The sequence below is a fragment of the Orcinus orca genome, chromosome 4 (assembly GCF_937001465.1).
Source record: "Orcinus orca chromosome 4, mOrcOrc1.1, whole genome shotgun sequence".
NCBI classification, from domain to species: domain Eukaryota; kingdom Metazoa; phylum Chordata; class Mammalia; order Artiodactyla; family Delphinidae; genus Orcinus; species Orcinus orca.
This window is the reverse complement of record NC_064562.1, coordinates 23,411,628-23,433,540: the sequence shown is the minus strand read 5'-3', so window position 1 is coordinate 23,433,540 and position 21,913 is coordinate 23,411,628. Positions and strand designations below refer to the sequence as shown.

Below are 21,913 nucleotides of genomic sequence, written 5' to 3'. Positions count from 1 at the left end.
CTTATGGTTTTAATATCAACTCTGGAAGAAGCAGTGGTCTAAATGTCCAAAACAACGATTCTCAAAGATTGTTCCAAATTGTTGCATAGCCTTTCATTTTTATCCATAAGGGCTGCCTGCGTTCCTTTACCAAGTTCCACTATTTTTCAGCTGTGTAACTTGAAGTAAGTTACTTAACTTCGCTGTGCTTCAGATTCATAATTCCTATTAATGCACTGTGGTATTTAGCACAGTGCTTGCCACATAGTAAGGGCTCAAAAATGTGTTTTCATCATCATTATTATCAAGACTTCCTAGTTACAGTAAGCCTCCAAGTATTCATAAAATCAGTGTTTGTAGTGAAAATTAGCATAGTCTATAGTGTACTAAGGACTGTAATTCAGTAGACTGCTTGCTACATAATACTTGTTAACGTATCAAATTTCCTCTTGCTCATGCACCCCCATAAGTGTGGGTTGGAATTCCTGATGCTTTCAGGAAGCACGTCTTATCATCAGTGTTATTCTGAGATGGCTGTATTTTCTATTATGACACTTTTTCATTCATGTAGCTACCAAGTCCCATTAGTTTAGCTTCATTGCTATCCACATAGTTTATTGTTGGTTATCTAATTAACGGAGGTTTGTTAAACAGTTGCATCAACTTTTTTTTTGGCTTATAACTTCCCTGTAAATATACTTTAAGGTAGGTAGACAGGGCGTTTCAAATTTAAATGATTCTACTTCTATTGTAAACACAAATGGACAGACAATCCTTCCACCTCTCCTTTCCCTCTCAGTTGCTCTAATAATATTTCACTGCTGTTACTGGAATAACTAAATTCTTTTACTAGTAGAAAATTAAGTGGATGATGTAGGTGGGCCAAAGGGTCTCTTGCACTGCGACGAGCTGGGGCTACTCTGTTGCAGTGCGTGGGCTTCTCATTGCCGTGGCTTCTCTTGTTGCAGAGCGTGGGTATAGGTACGCAGGCTTCAGTAGTTGTGGCTCTTGGGCTCTAGAGCACAGGCTCAGTAGTTGTAGCACACGGGCTTTGTTAGTAACCCCCGATCGCTGCAACTAGAGAAAAGCCTGCATGCAGCAACAAAGACCCAATGCAGCCAAAAAAAAAAGAACTGAGTCAAAAATCTTTTAAGGTGAGAAAAAAATGGTTACACACACACACACACACACACACACACACACTTAAAACATGTCCAGCACATAGAATGCACTACATAAGTATTACTATTACTATTATTATTTAGCACAAAATTTTTTGAACTTTTTAAAAAAACCGAAGTATAGTTGATTTACAAAAGTTTTCTAGTTGATTTAAAAGTTCTGGACTTAAAAAAAAAAAAGGCATCCTTTCTGTGGTAGGCTGAATAATGACCCCAAAGATAATCCAGGTCATAATCCCTGTATTCTGTGAATATTATCTTATAGAGGAAGGGGGTTTTGTAGATGTGATTAAATTTAATATCTTGTGATGGAGAGATTATCCTGGAACATTCAGGTGGGCTGTAAATGCAATCACAAGTGTCGTTCTGAGAGGGAGGCAGAGGAAGATTTGACAGAGAAGAGAAACTAGGAGATGTGATGATGACAAAAGCAAGATTTGAAGATGGTAAATTGCTGGCTTTGAAGAACAAGGAAGAGGCCATGGACCAAGAAATGCCAGCAGCCACCAAAAACTGCAAAAGGCAAGGAAACATTCTCTCCCCTAGAGACTCCAGAGGGAGCACAGCCCTGTGGTACCTTCACTTTAGCCCAGAGAAACTGATACTGAACTTCTGGCCTCCAGACATATGAGAACGACCACACTAAACGTGTGACATGTTCATGCACTAAGTTCGTGATGATTTGTTACAGCAGCCATAGGAAACTAATGCATGGTGTGTTTTTTCTTTAAATTAAATCTTTTAAAAATATTTTATTATGTCTTACTGGTAATAACCACAAAACTTTTAAAAATTAATGGAAGCAAGATTGAGCTGTGAGAAGAAAATTCAGAACAGGCCTCAAATTGGAAAAAATTCTACTCTTTCCTCTTTCTCTATAAAGGTCCTAGAAATATTGGGGGGAAAAGTCTCGAATTACAGTAAATGCTCTTTGGAGGGCTCAAGGTGGAGGAAGCAATGCAACTTTGTACTCCAAGAGGCATATACTTGTGTTTCTTTTTTTTAATCTCATAGTTTCTTTCTTTTTTTAAAAATTTTATTTATTTATTTTTGGCTGCATTGTGTCTTTGTTGCGCGTGGGCTTTCTCTAGTTGCAGCGAGCGGGGGCTACTCTTCATTGTGGTGTGTGGGCTTCTCATTGCGGTGGCTTCTCTTTCTTGCAGAGCACGGGCTCTAGGCATGCAGGCTTCAGTAGTTGTGGCACGGGGGCTCAGTAGTTGTGGCTCACGGGTTTAGTTGCTCTGCAGCATGTGGGATCTTCCCGGACCAGGGTTCGAACCTGTGTCCCCTGCATTGGCAGGCCGATTCTTAACAACTGTGCCCTGTACTTGTGTTTCTGAGGTAAGACTAGTTTACACACTATAGAAGAATTTCATAGACTATAAGGGCTACACTTTCTTATTTTATTACGTTTTAAATTTCAGCTTTATTGAGGTATAACTGACATATAAAATTGTTAGTCCAAGTGTACATTGTGGTGATTTAATATATATATATATATATATATATGTTATGAAAGAATACCTCCATCTAGTTAACTAACATATCCATCACCTCACATATTTGTCTTTTTTCTTTTCTTTTCTTTTTCCCCTTTGGTGAGAGCATTTAAGTTCTGCCTCCTTAGCAAATTTCAATTATACAATACAGTTTTATCAACTATAGTCACCATGCTTTATATGACAGTCTGAGACCTTATTCACCTGATAGCTGAAGGTTTGTACCCTTTTACCAACTTCTCCCTATTTCCCCCCCTCCCAACCCCTGGCAACCACTTTTCTGTTTTCTCATAGAATACTTTTATTTCAATATAAATAAAAAGTGTATATGCCTAATATCTTTAAAGTACTACTGCATCCTATTATATAATTTGAACCTCACAACATAGAGTGAATAGTGTACCCATTCTACAGATGAGGAACTGATTTTTACCAAAAGGAAAAAAGTGATGTGACTTGCATCACGGAGCTAGCGGGAGGTGGCTGGAAGTCTGCTTCTGCTGAAACACTCAAGAACATGCCCAAAAGACGTGTGTGTGCCTCCTGTCCAGGGAGGAAGAGCACCTAATCTTACAGCGAAGAGGAAGGAAGTAGGAGTGCCTAAGCGGGGGCAGGGTGGCCAGAGACAGATTTTTCACTTCCACATTCTGCAGGTTGATGCAAGTGAGGCGAAGCCTACAGGGCAGGCATAATATAAAATGGAGATGTTCTGCTGACCGAAGAGCCACCCCACTCCTGGTCCCCCGCCTCCCGCATCTGCACCCCAGCGTAAACTGGAACCGATGTGCACCTTTTCTGTGTCCTAAGAAAGGAACGGGAACTAACCTTGATTGTGTGCACACTGTGTGCTGGAACACGGCAAGAGTTTTTTTACTTTGTTCTCAAGGACCAGGTTTCATCACAGCAGCTGTTTGAAAATTCAGGTCTGGAACCTGAAATTCTGAGTTTGGTAACCATTAGCATAGAAGGAAAACTTAACACCGTGAAATCTCTTTTAAGAGAGGAAAGCAGGGTAATATAGTGGCAAATGGCTGGGGAGAAGTGAAAAATGATGATGCGGGGAAGGTTCGGAGGGTATCATAAAACCAGAGAGCCCCAAAGTCCAGCTGTTCTACGATGTGGTGTACAGTGGGGTAAGCGGATGTCTTCATAGTCAGATAGTCTGAGTTCAGATAGTCAGACGTTCATTCATCTTATCAATATTTATTGGGTACCTACTACGTGCAAGTCTCTACATTCATGGTGTTTACATTCAGGTGGAGAAAGACAGATAACAAACAGATGAATGAGCAGATCTTGCTGTGAATTCATTCATTCTTCCAACAGATATTGCAGTTATTTATTCCAGTTATCTAGGAGGTCAGAAAGGTAAGGAAGCACAGACAGTGCAGAGATACTGGCCCACTGGGAGGGCTCTGGCTCTTACGAAGTGAGATAGAAGCCTATTGGTGGGTTTTGAGCAGATGAGTGATGTGATCTGACTAATATTTTAAGAGGATCACTTTGGCTGCTCTGTGGGGGAACAAAGAGACTTGGGCCAGAAGCAGGGAGATCAGTTAGGAGATTCTTGCAATAACCCAGGTGAGAAGCAAAGGTGAGTAGGACAGGAGGCAGGGGTAGAGGCTGTGAGAAGTGGTTGAAGCCAGGATATCTGCTGCAGGTAGAGAGTACGATTTGCTGACAGTTTGGGTAGGAAGTGTGAGAAAAGGAAAGACGTGAAAAGTGACTCTAAGGTTTTTCTTCAAGGGATCAGAAGAATAGGGTTGCCATTCACTGAAATGAGGAAGACTGCAGGAACAGCACATTGGGGTAAGGCAGGATCTGAGGGATCTGAGCTCCCTTTGGGGTAGAACCTCAGGGAGTTTGAGGAAGCTGACTGACAGCCAAGTGGAGATATTAAGTTGCCAGTCACAGGGTGGAGTTGGGGGCAGAAGTCCTGGCTGAAAAAATTATCTCTAAGGGCTTCCCTGGTGGCGCAGTGGTTGAGAGTCCGCCTGCCGATGCAGGGGACGCGGGTTCGTGCCCCGGTCCGGGAAGATCCCACATGCCGCGGAGTGGCTGGGCCCGTGAGCCATGGCCGCTGAGCCTGCGTGTCTGGAGCCTGCCACAACGGGAGAGTCCACAACAGTGAGAGGACTGCATACCGCAAAAAAAGAAAAAAAAGAAAATTGGCAAGTGTTGGGGATGCCATTATAGATAGGAGAATTAAAGAAGACCTTATCGAAAAGCTGATATTTGAACTGAGACCTGGGTGAAGGGAGGGAGAAATCCACGTGTTATCTGAGGGAAGATGAGTCTAGGCCGAGGGACCAGCATGTGCTCAGGTCTTAGAAGAGAGTGTACTTGGCTAGAAGAGAGTGTACTTGGCTTTAGGAGCAAGAGCCAGAAGTTCAGTGCGGTGACCAAGAGACCACCTGGGCTCTGAAAAAGAGAGCGAGAGAGGGCCCACCTGGTAAGGGTATAAAATCAGAGAGGTGGGAAGGGATCACACCATAAGTTCAAGTCCTTGCTCTGTCACTTGGGTAAATTACTTACCTTCTCCCAGGTCCGTCTTCTTTATAAATGACGGTAGTAACAGAACCTACCCACACAGGATCTTGAGAGGATTAAATGAGATAATGTTTATAAAGTGTTTAACACAGTGCCTGTAACATAGTTAACACTTACCAAGTGTTTACTATACACTTCTTTAAATGTCCTACAATATTTCCTGGAGGTACTTAGGGTTTGTGGTTGAAGAATGTTGTCCCACATGGAAGTTTGGATTTTGTCATTGGTGTGACACTCCTCAGTCTCTGTTTTGCTGGTCTGGTTGGCAGAGATGCCCATCTTGTAGCTTATCCCTTTTTTTTCTTATAGTCACTTTTTAAAAAAAAAATTATTTATTTGTTTTGGGGCTGCGTTGGGTCTTCACTGATGTGCGTGGGCTTTCTCTAGTTGCGGCTAGCGGGGACTACTCTTCCTTGCAGTGCACGGGCTTCTCATTGCAATGGCTTCTCTTGTTGTGGAGCACAGGCTCTAGGCGCGCGGGCTTCAGTAATTGTGGCGTGCGGGCTCAGTAGTTGTGGCTCACGGGCTTAGGTTCTCCGCGGCATGTGGGATCTTCGTGGACCAGGGCTCAAACCCGTGTCCCCTGCATTGGCAGGCGAATTCTTAACCACTGCACCACCAGGGAAGTCCCTGGTAGCTTATCCTTGACAACCACAGCGGTGAATGGGCATGTTGGTATAGACAGGGAAATCTGGGAGATCCACAGTCACTAAACTAAATCGCAGATGGGTGACAGGATACTCACCCAACCCCTCCAGCTTCTCAATGATAACTCTGGGCTTTCCCTTCTGCAAGGGGCCACACTAGGGCAGGCAAGACGTCCAGTCAAGTCATCCCACCCACGTTCTGGTTCTCACTAAGTCACTTCTGGCCTCAATTGACAATATCAGCTGTCACACTGACACTCGAGTGGGGCAGTAACCTTGAAATATCCTACCCTGGGCCTTCCTTCAATCCTCCTGAACTGGCATGGAAAGGGGATGGTTAGAGCTCAGAAGGTTTACTCTAGCTAAGTAGAGATGTAAGCAGATAGGGTAGGGGGTCCCTGGAGAAAGAGAACCAGGCATGGCTTTCTTGACAGAAGAGAAAGCATTTTTGGCCTAAGCCATTTTGTGATCTCGGCCTGGCCCCAAGGCTTGCCCTTGAAAAGGTCTCAGTTATTAACGATCTTAAGGGAACAAAGAATGCAGAAACAAAGGACTGTTATCAGGCAAGACAGGTAACAATAGTAAAGATAATATATCAGTTGTAAAGACTCCCAGTTCTGTTGCAATGGTAAAGATTAGCCTGAAGCACTCAACCACCAGGACAGCTGGAACCTAAGGGATGATGACATTGGCATTTCCTTTTTTTTTTTTAATTTATTTATTTTAATTTATTATTTTTGGCTGTTTTGCGTCTTCCTTGCTGTGCACGGGCTTTCTCTAGTTGCGATGTGCAGGCTTCTCATTGCGGTGGCTTCTCTTGTTGCCGAGCACAGGCTCTAGAGCACGTAGGCTTCAGTAGATGTAGCACGTGGGATCAGTAGTTGTGGCTCGTGGGCTCTAGAGCGCAGGCTCAGTAGTCGTGGTGCACGGGCTTAGTTGCTCCACTGCATGTAGGATCTTCCCAGAGCAGGGCTCGAACCCTCGTCCCCTGCATTAGCAGTCAGATTCTTAACCACTGCACCACCAGGGAAGCCCGACATTGACCTTTTCTGACCCTCATAACTTCAGTCAATGAATGCCTGGACTCTGTCAACTGACAAGCCCTTTCATTAATATGCATGTACCCCCTTAGCTTAAAACTTCCCGAATTTTGCTATTCGGAGAGACACTGATTTGGAAAATATCCCCGGGGTTCTTCTTACCTGTTGCAATTAGTAAAGCCTACCTTCTCCTGATCTTTGGCTTGGTTGTGTCACCAAAACATAAATGCAGTCTTTTAGATAACAGAGCTATGTCGGGAAAATGCATTTCATGTCATACATCAAATATAATTTAAGACCTCCAGTGTAATATTTTGGTTAAACCCTGTTACAGAAAGGATAAGCAGGAAGAACAGAAAAGGTTGAGGAAAGGAGAAAAGAAACAGCAAAGAGAAAATGAATTTTTATTGTCCTACCCAACATTTGAGTCAATCATTCAGAAAGAAATCAGATAATATGCTAATGATTATAATCTAGCCAAGGTCTATCACACACCCTCTATTATGCTTCAGATTCATCCTCTTAACCAGATTTATCCTCTGCCAGGAGAATCTGACCGTTGCTCTTCCAATATTCAGTGAAAAAGAAAGATGAAAACCTGGGAGGAATGATAACAAGTCAAGGGCACATGGAGGTCAGGAGAAGCTGAATGCCAACAACACACTGACCGTCAAGGATAAACAAAGCTGGAATCTAGTTAGAGCAGTAAGGGTAGATTTTATTCAATAGTAACTATTGCAATAGGGAAAAGAGTCCAGTGTGAACTGACTTCAACTTAGCTGAAACAAAAGGCTGGAGACCTTTCCAGACTGACGTGTGCTCAGGAAATGCACTGGGGGCTGGGAAGGGGGTTGGTCCACATGACTAGGCCGTCTGGGGCTGTCTATTGGTGCTTACACAGAGGAGGAACAAACTTCTCCAGGAGGCCGTGATATCAGTTAGGAAAGATAGCCAGGAGCCCGGGAGCAGACTGTGACCTTATCTCCTTGAATGTTTGCATCTCAAAGAGACAGCCCTCAGGTCCTTGAAAAGTCAATTCTGGGTGGTAGGAGATTCTTGTCTCAAAGGGGCAGAGAAAGCATTTATAATTGCAAGCTTTCTAAAGTAACTGCTCAGTGGGAGGGCTCAGCAGCCTACCTCCCTATTCCCACTTTGGGCTGGAACAGACAGTAAATTCTCCTGGCAACACTGAGCTTTTTCAAGCAGCAATTTTAAGGGGGAGCTGGAGTTACCCTCGGGATGTGGTCTTGAGCTGCTGGAAACTAAGCCAGTGTCTGTTCAAGTCTCATAGTGGGTGTGGGCCAGGGGGCAGGGTGGGGTGTGGGTTGGGGGGGCAGTCTGCATTTTTATAGACCAAGTTTGGGGTTTAGTCGAGAAGCTGTCTCAGAGGAGACTGACTAGAGTTTGATCAAGGAGAGTCTTTGTTGCGACCCAGCCACAGAGTTTCCAAAGCTTTGATTTCCTCTCTTTAAGCCTATAATTTTATACAGTGGTCTTGTGAGGAAAACATAAATAGATATTAAGCGGAAGGAAGGGATTAATTTTTAAAAAAAAGAGAGAATAAGAGGAACTGGGAAAAACACCTCTGAATACATGTCTTGCCCTGTGGTGAATGTGAATTGGGTTCTAAGTCAGGAATCTGACTGCTCCCTGCAGCCCTTCCAGCTCTGAGACTCCCTGGCAGCTTTCAGTCTTTCATTCTACAAGGGTACAGAGTGTATTTCAGAAGATAGGGTGGCTCCAGTGCCCTCAAGTTGACCCAAACTGTGATCCACAGACCCAGTGGACCTATCTGGATGTTCAGCAGTGTTTCTCCGAGATAGCCTTAGTTCCTTCTGTTACCGCTTCCTTCATTCCACAGCTCAGAGACCTCAGTGAATTTCAAATTCCCTCCATAAACTTAAAGAAGACGGTGGCACTGCCCAAGCTGGGCACCAGAAGCCAGAGCAGAGTGCCACAGTGGATTGGAATTGGTCTGAGGCCGAGATAATGAAACAGGAGGGAAGGGGGCAGGGCACAACCTTTAAAAGATATAGCCTATGACAAAAATTGGTTAGAACCAACTAGGTCCAAGATGACGGAAGATTCGACTTCCAGTAGACTTTGAGCCTCATTATACACTCATTGTAATACATCAGCATATGTGAAATGACACACCTACCAGTGCCATGACAGTTCTGAGGCTGACCATAAAAGGTCAAAAAAAAGTGGGCAGTGGCCCAATTCCTGGAAATCCCCACGCCTTCCCCAATAGAGTTGGAATAATCTTCCCACTCGTTAGCTTATGGAATTACCCCGCCTGTAAAAAACTAACCACCCTATGTTTCGGGGCCTCTCACCTTCTGAGATGGCCCACACTCTGTCTATGGAGTGTATTTCTCTCTAAATAAATCCACTTCTTACTTTGTCTCTCACTGAATTCTTTCTGCGACAAGACATAAAGAACCTGAGGTTCATTAAGTCCTGAGACCAGGTGTGTGATCACAATTAAAAGACAGTGGGTTCAACAGAGACACAGATGTAGAGAACAAACTTATGGACACCAAGGGGGGATAGCGGCAGGGGTGGGGGTGGGGGTGGGATGAACTGGGAGATTGGGATTGACACGTACACACTAATATGTGTAAAATGGATAACTAATAAGAACTTGCTGTATAAAAAAAATAAAATAATATTCAACAACAGGACTTCCCTGGTGGCGCAGTGGTTGAGAATCTGCCTGCCAATGCAGGGGACACGGGTTCGAGCCCTGGTCTGGGAAGATCCCACATGCCGTGGAGCAACTGGGCCCGTGAGCCACAACTACTGAGCCTGCGCGTCTGGAGCCTGTGCTCCGCAACAAGAGAGGCCGCGACAGTGAGAGGCCCGCATCCCGCGATGAAGAGTGGCCAGCCCCCACTTGCTGCAACTAGAGAAAGCCCTCACACAGAAACGAAGACCCAACACAGCCAAAAATAAATAAATAAATAAATAAATAAATATTTTTTAAAAAGTCCTAAAATATAAAGTTTAAAAAAAAAAATTCATCAACAACAAAAAATACAGTGAGTTCAAGTCCCAATCTGGGTTGCATGGTTTCAGTAACACGTAAGAAAGAAGAAGCGAGAACCCGTTCAAAACAAACTCTGGGTAAAGAAAGCAAGAAAGAAGGAACAGGCATCTTGAAAAATGGGAAAATCCCCCTGGGACTGTTGAGTTAGAGGAAGAGGCATCTAACCAGCAGGAGAGCACAGAGGCTGGGAAAAAAGCCTTTCAAGGTACCTAGCACGCTCTTAAAGTAATCACCATAAAACTCAGATAAAAACTCCAAGAGCTATTAGAAGGAAAAGCGGAGTATCATCCAGCAAATCTTCTAAGTAACGCAATTTAGTTTTTTTTTAGAGATTTTTTTTTCTTTTTTCTGACTCTGGTTACAGATTCTGGTTTTCAATTCACTCAAATATATTCAATGTCAACACAAACCAGTCTAGTCCCTCCTGGATCAGACCGTTTCCCAAAGTGAGTTCAATGGGATTTCTAGTTGAGTTGAATATCTGTGGTTACTGCAGAATTATAAAAGGTTTGTGTGTGGGACTTCCCTCGTGGTCCAGTGGGTAAGACTCTGTGCTCCCAATGCAGGGGGCCCGGGTTCGCTCCCTGGTCAGGGAACTAGATCCCGCATGCATGCCGCAACTAAGTGTCCACAGGCCGCAACTAAGAGCCAGCGTGCCCCAACTAAAGATCCCGCATGCCACAACAAAGATCCAACGTGCCGCAACTAAGACCCTTCACAGCCAAAATAAATAAATATTAAAAAAAAAGAAAAAAGTTCATGTGTGTTGCAAATCTCTGGATAGAAGATGGGCATTGTCTTTTCCAAACTCCATCTGAAGTATACTAAGAACTAAGTGCTAAGTGCATAGAATTACTATTCCAAGCATCACAGCTGAAGAAAGCTGTCATCCATATGCGCCCATGAGCCCATGTACTCATCCTGTAATTTATTTCCTCCTTTCATTTAAGGCAATGTCCTAATTCACTGCAGTGTGGAGAAATAGCTCCTTAGAGAAAGATTGTAAAACATATGTGGAATCCAAAAAAATACAAACAAATGTATATGCAGAACAGAAACAGAATCACAGATATAGAAAATAAATAGTGGTTACCAGTGAGGAGAGGGAAGAGGGGAGGGACAACATAGGGACATGGGATTAAGAGACACAAACTACTATATATAAAATAGGTAAGCAACAAGGATACATTGCACAGCACAGGGAAATATAGCCATTATTTTGCAATAACTTTTAATGGAATATAATCTGTAAATCAGACAGAGAAAGACAAATATCCTCTCGTGTTTGACTTGTTTATTTCCTCCCACCCCCCTCCTCCTTCCTAAATTTTCCTTCTTGTGCTCTCTCCTAGGGAGAGGGCTCTATCCTCTACCTTGGTTCCTTCAGTGTGGCACCTCCACTCAGTATTCCCAAAGCCTGGTAGCCAAGGAACAAGGAGGATAGAAGGGAGGTGAGAGGAATGTTGTAAATGCGCTTAGATTTCTTTTTGCACTTTGACACACATAATCTCATTGTCTTTTCTGAGAGTGGATGGCCGAAGGTACCAGAGCTATTAATGGAGCTTCTGTGAATGCCTGAGGCAACAACAGAGGTAAGCTTTTTCCAGGTCCTACCAACCTGCCGGTTGAGGCCCCTGCAGTGCACAGAGAAGGGTGGGGAAGGGACCGCGGTCCCCCTCCCCCCTCTCCCTACTCCCTCATCCCCAGCTGCACACAGACCACGGCCTCATCCCAGGGAGGGAAAGGCCACTCCCCGCCTATCATCTCTCTTGAGTCTCCACCAGCCTGGTGGGAGGAGAAGGGGCAGCAGGGATGTCTCCTCTGCAGCTGCTGTTCACACAGAACAGGACGGTCCCTCTCCCGTCTCACCCTGGGTCTCCAGCTAAGGTGATGCTCCGCGAACCCAGGATATCCTGTCTGTTGCAGGAGGAGTAGGGGAGACAGGATGGGAAGCAGGAACACTGAGATGAGATGGGGAAGAGCCAGTTCTAGACCCTCCTTTACGCTCCATCCCTTCCAGAGCACCCATATACTAGAAACGAACTAGTCATTGCCAACAGTGTCCAGAAGCCATTTAGTTTAATCCTTTATTTATATGTTTTCTGACCTTTAGGGAATAATCTCACCCTATTTTAAATAATTTTATTTTACTATTTTGATATTTATAGGATCCTTTAAAGTAATCTTGAACATTAGAAAATACAGTGAAGGTAAACTTAAGTATTATAATTTAACTCCCTGGGGAATAGTCATTCTTTAACTTCTCAATACACTATTTGATTATCCTTATCAGGTCATTTAAAATTTGTTCTGCCGCTAGAGACGTTGCAGATGTGGCTGCCGTGTCACATTTGTGTCATTAGGTGGCAAAGAGAAGAGAGCCTTGTCTACGCTCGGTGTTCTGTGGACGTCTGGATGATTGATAGTCCGACACTTGACAGAAAAGGACTTCCCTGGTGGTGCAGTGGTTAAGAATCCGCCTGCCAATACAGGAGACACGGGTTCGAGCCCTGGTCCGGGAAGATGCCATATGCCACAGAGCAACTAAGCCCGTGCGCCACAACTACTGAAGCCTGCACGCCCTAGATCCTGTGCTCCACAACGAGAAGCCACCACATTGAAAAGGCTGCACCACAACGAAGAGTAACCCCTGCTCGCCACAACTTGAGAAAGCCCGTGCGCAGCAACAAAGACCCAATGCAGCCAAAAATAAAATAAATAAATAAATTTATAAAATAAATAAATAAATAAAATTTGTTTATCTATTTTCACTTTGGAAACAGAAAGTGCTGTCTTTAGAAAGGAGCAGATACCAGTCTATGTGCCAAACCTGGGTACGTGCCTTCTCTTTAATAGCTGGCCTTAAACAGGCCCTTTTCATACTTCAGAACAGATTGCCATGGTGATCTCGATAAAGACCTAACCCTAGTCAGATAGGAAATACTGAACTCTGCATTTTGAACCATTCAGGTGGCTTAGGAGATGCTCAATCAACTATCTCCAAAGAAAATCCATGGAAACCACTCAAATGATGTTGCCATTTTGTTTCCAAGATTATTGTCTCCATCTGAAGATTCTTCTATGTTCTCGGGCCAAACCTAAGTCATAATAGGCTGAGGGTCAGACCCAGAGAAGAGGTGGGCTGAGGAAAAGAAACAAGGAGCAACGTCAAACAGAAATGGGGAAGTGCATTCCTGATCGTGGGTCTCTAGCGGCTCATTGGCTTTAGGGGTTGCCAAGCCAGGGACCTCACTCTTCAGATTTGTCAAAGTGGCAGGGGACCTGGGCTGGTCCTGGAAGAAGTCTCTTCATCCACAGCCATCATAGCTGACAGCTCCTTCAAAATTAAAGAGTCTTAGGAAGAGTAGCAGTTCATAAGGAGAAGCATGAATGAATTTATGTTCTACTAAAAAAAAAAAAAAGAAAGACAACTGCCCTTATATTGACTGTCTTTTCTTATGAGTCCTCATTAGTTTGATAATTAAAGGTAACTTTTTAAAATTTAAGAACTAGTATTGAAAATGAGCTTAAACACAAACCCTATTCACCACTTTATTGTGATCAATAAGTACTTCATGAATTTGTCATTACAAGAGTGAGAGTTTCCATCTTTTTAAACTAATCTTTTTGCCATGTTCACAAATCTTGAGTTAAAGGATCCTCTAAGTATTATAAGATAGAGATGTCTTCATTTATTTTATGGTCCCTACCATTGGGCTTCAAAGTTTTGATCACAAAGAGTACCCTAAACAAAATTCTGAGTTAATGAGGTTTCTTTCCACTGGGTGTGTTACACGTTGCAGACACTCCTGTTGTCACGATGCTGGTGGCCTTGGACTTGGGGACGACCAACCACACACTCAATGACACTCCTTACTGCAGCCCTGGTTTGCTCTTCAGAGACATCACAAAGGCATGGTACCCTCCCCTTCGCACTCATCCCCACGCCAACCCAAAAGAGGAACCAAAAGAGTTCTTGGTAGAAAAGAGACAGACCAGAGAGAGGATGCACAGTCCTGAATACCCTCATACACATACCTGTGTGTGCTGTACGGTGACTGGCCTCAAATCACAGTCCTAAAGACAAGATGTCTGTTCCATCTCTTGGATACTCAAAACCGAGCAGTAAATATATTTTGCAAACAGGGATACTTGCCATTTCACCAAACTACAATAATAGCTGACATTCACTAAGCTTTTCCTGTGTGCCCAGCACTGTTCAAAGTATGCTCTATGTGTCTCCAGAGAGGTTAAATAATTTGCCTAAACTGACACAACTAATAAGTGGTCTAGCTGTGATGTGAACATGAGCAGTGTTGCTCTAGAACCAGATGATTTTAATCTTTACACCAGTCTCTCTCCCTTCACTTCTCTTTACCTTGAATGTCTTCAAAATAGCGACAGTACAACCTTATGATAAGGATGTTGTGAGGATCCAAATAAATAAATAAGAAAAACACTTGATACAGTGTCTAGTACAGGGGAAAAGCTCAATGAGTGTGAGTTGGTAGCAATAGTGGATAACTTGCCCAAAGTCACAGGAGTGAATGGCTGAACTAGGACTCCAATCAGGGACCCTGCTCCCAGGGTCCACCCTTAACACTACTGGTCGTGCCACTCTGAGTCAGTGATGTCATAGGTAAAGTGCCCAGAACCAGAGCTGGCACAGAACAAACACTCAGGAAATGCGAGTCACACTCCTGTCTCACGTCTCCCTCCTTCTTGCTGAGGGATGAACCAAGGCACAGAAACACTCTTGTTTAAGGTAATGACCAACGTTGAAAAGAGAAGCTGATTCAAATTCCACCTCATACTTCCTTTCTCACGCTCACAAACGAGACCAAAAGTACAGTCTGTAAAACAGAAGGCAAAATTTTTTAAAAATATATTGTGTATTTGGCTTCCTCTTTTACTTCCCTATTATCATCTTGCCCCATTGCATTAAAACTACCAGAAGGAACGGATCCCTCGTCAGTCATGATGTATCATCTGCCTCGTGTCAAAGAGGATGCTGAGATTAATCACATGCTCACAGTCCGCTTATGTGAGGCACACGGCACATTTCATTGTGCAATGAACAACAGTCATTCATGCTGTAAGCATGAACATTCAAGTTTCGGTGTTGAAGGAAGTTAGCAACCACCCAATATGTCTTCAGCAATGTAATAGCGCACTTCTAGATTTTTCTCCTTAAGAAATCTTGTACTCTAGATATTACAGAAGACAATCTTCCAACTTTGTCCTCTGATTTTTTCCCTGTGATGGAGTCACCTTTAAAATCACGAGGTGATCACTCTGGGCTTCTTGGCTTATCTAGACTGCAAATCAAACCTTAAATATAGTAGTTGTGACTACTAAATAGCAAAAGAAGTCAGTTTGGCTAAACGCTTTAAGCAATAAGTCAACTCAATCAAAAACATCAATTAAGCCAGATATTTATTTGAATCTATTTGTTGTTAGATTAACAAGAATGAGTTTATCAGGCTTCCCTGGTGGTGCAGTGGTTAAGAATCTGCCTGCCAATGCAGGGGACATGGGTTCGAGCCCTGGTCCAGGAAGATCCCACATGCCGCGGAGCAACTAAGCCCATGTGCCACAACTACTGAGCCTGCGCTCTAGGGCCCGCAAGCCACAACTACTGAACCCACGTGCCACAGCTACTGAAGCCCACGCGCCTAGAGCCCGTGCTCTGCAACAAGAGAAGCCACCGCAATGAGAAGCCTGCACACCGCAACAAAGAGTAGCCCCCGCTCACCACAACTAGAGAAAAGCCCACATGTAGCAACAAAGACCCAACACAGCCAAAAATTAAAAAAATAAAATAAATGAAAAAAAAGAATGAGTTTATCAGTCAAAATAGCTGATCCACATGTAAACTCAAAAATTGTTTGAAAAAGATAGTTTCATTCACTGCAAATATCCCTTCATAAGTTGTTGACATATTTTCAGGATAAATATGGGTTTTGCTACAATGTACATTTTAAGCATCATTAAAAGGCATGAAGTTGATTCTGCTCAGTTTTAGGAATAAAATTTTATTTTATAAAGTATTAATTTTCGAAAGAAAACCAGATTTACCATTTGAGTTATTCATGGAACCTGATTATCCAGACTACATTTCATCTGATCAGTCTAACCTTTAGATTCTGTTGAAAGCAATGATAATTGACAGATAATTTTTTAGCCAGGAGACCATATTAGACTGAACCCAGTACTGTTCAAGGTCACAGGATGTTCTAAAGGGAAAATAGCAATGACTGATTTAATTATTAAGAGTAGAATTAAAATAAGTCAGACAGAGAAAGACAAATACTGTGTGATATCACTTATATATGGAATCTAAAAATATACAACAAACTAGTGAATAAAACAAAAAAGAAGCAGAAAAAAAAAAGAGTAGAACTAACCAAAGTTGGTACTTCCTCTTCTTACTCTTTAACAAAGCATACAGGTATGTCAGTTCTTAAACGCTAAAAATGTTACACATACGGTCATACACAAAATTACATTTGTCAAGAGAAAGAAATCTAACTTCCACAAACTTACAAAAGATTTTCCAAATTTGCACAACTCAAGTTCAACATGCAACTTGCTATGCACTCAGATTGCCTAGCTGAAACCATTCAAAACAAAGTATTTTCATTATGCTCCTGTGGTACAGTAGGTCAGGCGGCATTTTTTGTAGGGTGCAGAGCAATGCTCTTCTTATCTGTGCTTTATTTAAATATAATATTCTCATAGATGCTTTGATTAAAGTACGGCATGCCACTGAAGACCACTGGTCAGCCCTTGGCATGAAGAACCATTTAGAGACTTGGTCCAGGTTCCTTTCCCCTAATCTCACCGACCTTAGTCCTGGCTGCCAACTGGCCTATTTTTTTTTTTTTTCTCCAGTTGCACCATGGAGCTTTTCCAGGGTCCAGAGCCTGCTAGAAAAGTCGGGTTCGGTTACATTTTTAATTCTCTGCAGTCAAGAACGTGTCCCTTGAAAGAAGGTGTGCCCTAGATTATAGAGCTAACCCTAAATCACACTCTGGGGGAAAATTCTCCTCTTTAGGAGCCAATCTTTGCATTACTTAGTCTTGTAAGGAGTCTGATCTTTTTGGACAGAACAGAGGAAATGCTTTTCGTGCTGAAAATGGGATCTTTGCTTTATTTGTTATTTTCCTCACAAAACCTTTGCTACCTGTCTCCCCCTTCCCTAGGAATAGCCTAAGGTATTAAATATGTACTTGTCACAGTGCACAGTAATTACAGAAAGATGTTCCAAATCTCCTTTGCAAATGTCTAAATTCTCAAAAATTTTGACAGAACATATTTCCCTTACAATATGCAGTATAGTGAAAATTGTAATTTACTAACCTCAGGGACATATTAAGAGCTATTGCAACCAACAAAGACTTACTGTATAGCACAGGGAACTATACTCAATATCTTGTAATAACCTATAATGGAAAAGAATCTGAAAAGGAATATATATATACATCTGAATCACTTTGCTGTACCCCTGAAACTAACACAACATTGTAAACCAACTATACTTCAATAAAAATTTAAATTAAAAAAATAAATAAATAAAATTAAGACAACATAAAAAAAGAGCTATTGCAATCTCAATTTTGAGAAAAGAATAATAAAGAAGATTAAAGCCAATATAGGCTGAGATGTTGGGTTGTTGGTTATTCACTAGCTAAGAGTTAATTTTCTCTGATACTTGGGCATGGGCAGAAAGATGAATCACTGCTTTTCACGTGCTTTCCATCAAAACAGTAAACTTTATTTTTTTTTTAAGTTTTTTAAATTATTTATTTATTTATTTTTGGCTGTGCTGGGTCTTCGTTGCTGTGCATGGGCTTTCTCTAGTTGCGGTGAGCGGGGGCTACTCTTCGTTGCAGTGAACGGGTTTCTCATGACGGTGGCTTATCTTGTTGCAGAGCACGGGCTCTAGGCACATGGGCTCAGTAATTGTGGTACGTGGGCTCAGTAGTTGTGGCTCGCAGGCTCTAGAGCGCAGGCTCAGTAGTTGTGGCACAAGGGCTTAGTTGCTCCGTGGCATGTGAGATCTTCCTGGATCAGGGCTCGAACCCGTGTCCCCTGCATTGGCAGGCAGATTCTTAATCACTGCGCTGCCAGGGAAGTCCCCACATATACTGTTCTGAATCTTGCTTTTTTTTTTTTACTTATTAACTTAAAACTCATTTCACAGTAGATGTGTATGTAGAGGGACCTCATATTTTTAAAACTTTGATTCCCATGATTTATAAGGATATAGTACAAATTATATAAACTGTCTTCCCGCTGAAAGGTCATTTAGGTTTTTTCAGTCTTTGTGCGTCAATAGAAATGATACCACAATAAAATGTACATTCATCTTTGTCACATATACAAGTATATGTGTGAGGTAAATTCTTGTAAATAAGATTCTGATTCAAAAGACATTTGCAATTTTAGATGCTTTATTTTTATTTTATAAATATAGTAGCAAAAGGATTCAAGTGGGAGTTTATCCCAGAAAATCTTTTGCAGTTAGTGAAATTAGGGTAAAACTAAGAACATTCAGAATACAACACACACAGTTGAGGTGATCTTGGTAGAGTGGTGGGACAGCAGTGATTGGAAAATGAAAGTAATTAACATGCACATGCTCTGTTGAGGGAGACTGAGGGGAAGCCTAGAAAAACATTTCTCAGTGGACTTCTATGAAGTCAATGTGTCTTGGGTTTAACTTTGAAACAAATTTTAAAAGTTAAAAATTGAAAATAAAAAGAAATTGCCAAGTGTAGCCATTCTTCCAACTTTTAGAGGGAGCAGGGGGCATTTAGTTGGCTACATCTCACCATTATGTCATTATCAAAGGTCCTTCCTAAACAACCTCCATGTGTCTAGATGCCATATGACTAACCGATTCCGTAACTTGAGATAGGGAATAATCCTAGAAGGCTGGGTCACCAGAAGTCAACTGATCTGCTGAGCAAGTTGGTCTTCTCTCTGTTATTGTTATTACACATGGCCGTGGGACTCTTTTCCTCTTCCACCTTGCCTCTGGGGAAATTGTGTTGACTCAACTTTTCAGATTCTCCTTAGTTTCCACCTAGTAATAGAAGAGAAAGAGAATCAAAATAGTTGTATCTAAGACAGACCTCCAACTTTAATATCACAGAGCCCATGGCCTTTTCCTTCTTAGCACTTATACGGTTGAATTTTATGTTTATCTTTTGAATAGTATTTGATTCCTACCTGTTGTAAGCTTCTTGTGGTACCAGCGGTGTTTGGTTTTCTTCAATATGCAATTCCAGCATCTTCCACAGCACCAGGCATCTAATAAGTGTTCACCAACAATTAGCGGATTAACGTGTAGGTTATAAGTAGAGTCTAACACACGAATACAGGATCGCAGAGGTAATTTGGGGCCCAGTGTACAACTGAGAGATGAGTTTAGATCATTTCATAAATCAGAGTCTGATGAAAAGGGATAAATTAATCCAGGGCTGAAGGCACGATACCTAGATCCCGCAGGTACCTTTAAATAAATCCATAAGGGAGAGAGCCCCCAGCTGCAGTGCCCTTCTTAGATCTATACCAGTGGTTCCTGGAAGTGTGGTCCCTAGCGCAACAGCATCAATGTCACCTGGGGACTGGTTGGAAATGCAAATTCTCAGGCCTCAATCAGAAATTCTGGGACCAGTGTCTTTTAACAAGCCCTCCAGGTGGTTTGGACACACTAAAATTTGAGAACCACTGAGATACACAGATCTTATCACTTTAAAATGATAGAGGGAAAAAGACCAGTAAAAAGTCTCAGTTTCTTGATGGAAATATGAATGAAAAATGAAGGGAAGAACTGGAGACCAGAGCCTGCACAAGGTTTTTAGCTATTCAACAGTTCCCCGCTGGCATCTGAAGACTCGATTTTTTAAACTGTTAACCTGTTGCTGACATGACTATGTTAATTCCCATTTCCACAGCTGTTTCCCTTAATTCAGAATACAACTCCTTGTATATGACAGTTTTCCTTCACACACCATTTTTTGGGGTATGTATATACCTGACTTGGGGAAAATTGTGGGGGAAAAAACACAGCTTTTTAATTTGTTTAAAAGAGACTTTCTGCCTGTTGCGTTTTGTGCTTTTTTTTTTTTTTTTTTTTTTTTTTTTGCAATACGCGGGCCTCTCAACCGCTGCGGCCTCTCCCGCTGCGGAGCACAGGTTCCGGACGTGCAGGCTCAGTGGCCATGGCTCCCGGGCCCAGCCGCTCCGCGGCATGTGGGATCCTCCCAGACCGGGGCACGAGCCCGCGTCCCCTGCATCGGCAGGTGGACTCTCAACCACTGCGCCGCCACCAGGGAAGCCCGCGTTTTGTGCTTTTAACCAATTTAAGAAGCCAAAAGCATTTTTAGATTTCTCTTGTCTGTGTTTTCCACTGTTGATTTGTTTGTGCCCAATATTAACTGCCATTTTCTAAAATTTTTTTCAATAAAAGGTAAGAAGATGTGAAAAAAAAATTTTTTCCCTGCCGAAAACGTCTTGGAGAGGGTAGCCCCACCATATTTCTGTCTCCACCGTCATGTCATTTTTTTTTGTACAATCTCATTCGGAGCCTTGCGCATCTGCATGCAAAGCACTTATAAGCCCGTCATACACCAAAGATGATCTGAGAATAATTCCATCACTTAAAAAAATTTATTGAGATAGTATTGAGACAACTATAATATAGAATAGTGGTGATAATAGACAATATTTATAGGGAAATAGTACGTTATAATGAAGAGTTTAGGCTAGATTTAGGCTGCCTGGTTTTGAATTCTGACTCTACCACTTCCTAGCTGTGGGACTCCAGTCAAGTTACTTTACCTTTTTGTGACTTGGTTTCCTCATCCATAACACAGAGTTCATTAATAGTACATTGAGTTCCTACCTCACGGGATCACTGTGAGGATTTAGTGAACTAAAATGTATGGCCTTGGCACATAGTTCAATAAATATTGGAGCATATTGGCACATGCTCAATAAATATGAACCATATAACATGCAGAATGTCTGCATATATACCTACACACACACACACACACACACACACACACACACAAACCCAAAAGTCTTGTCCCCAGAGCCTCCTTGGGCTGAATCCCAGGTGGTGTTGTGACAGCAGATACAACAGAAGGAGAACATGGGCCTCTCATGTAAGTGAACCCATGTGCCTCAGTGAGAAGACGTCCCTATCCTGCTTTCCCCCAATTCCCTCATCAACACACACCCCCATCATGTTGAGCCAGCTGTAACTGGAAGTGGAGTTGTGCTATGTCGGTGTGGACAGGCTAACCTGAGGAGGGACAGAGAAGGATCCCCAAATGTCTGTCTTCCCTGTGTCCACTCCAGCCCAACACCAGGAAGGAAAAAAAGTTGCCGGCAGGCCTGGAAGGGTTGTTGTGACTGGGAGAAGGGGAAGTGGCATCAGAAGGATGTGGTGTGGCCAACTCCAGGGCTGGGTGTGGATCCAGCTACACAGCTCAGTGATACACCAGTGCCAAGGAGGCAGGTGGGAGCTAAGCCAGTCCTGGCTGAGAGCATCTGATTGCCATTGAAGGGGCTTCCCTGACAAGAGGAAGAGTGTTCGGATGACGAGCAGTCAAAGAGACAAATGTTCACCCTGGGTATCAACCATAGGAACCCTCGTCATGGAGGGAGATGAATTCCTTTGAAAGTACCACGTTGACAAAGCCACACTTGCCAAGAAAAATCTATCATAACAAATAGATGAGGGAAGAAACATTTAAAATGAAATGGCATTAAATGTTTATATTTTTAACTGTAAAAGGAAGTTCTAGAAGGCTTCAGTTTTCAAAACATGTTAGATTCATCAAAACACTGTGAGGCAGCTGGGCTAATAGATGGCCCTCCTGCTGCCTGAACCTGGGCCTCCACTGTTTAGGAAACACTGTGTCTGCATTGGCAGCTGCAGAGGGTA

General features: G+C 42.6%; 1 long non-coding RNA gene and 1 other non-coding gene across 3 annotated transcripts; both read left to right on the top strand.

Moving 5' to 3' along the window:
- Positions 1-3,589: 3,589 nt before the first annotated feature.
- On the top strand, positions 3,590-13,379 carry LOC117195922 (uncharacterized). 2 transcript variants are annotated; one of them, XR_004475817.2, is made up of 4 exons: positions 3,590-3,792; positions 11,301-11,835; positions 12,117-12,158; positions 12,312-13,379. It is a non-coding gene; the product is annotated as an uncharacterized LOC117195922 (long non-coding RNA). The 2 variants fall into 2 exon arrangements; XR_004475815.2 differs by lacking the exon at positions 12,117-12,158.
- Positions 12,258-12,383, top strand: LOC117196226 (small nucleolar RNA SNORA17). The gene has a single exon (XR_004476307.1). It is a non-coding gene; the product is annotated as a small nucleolar RNA SNORA17 (small nucleolar RNA).
- Positions 13,380-21,913: the final 8,534 nt, after the last annotated feature.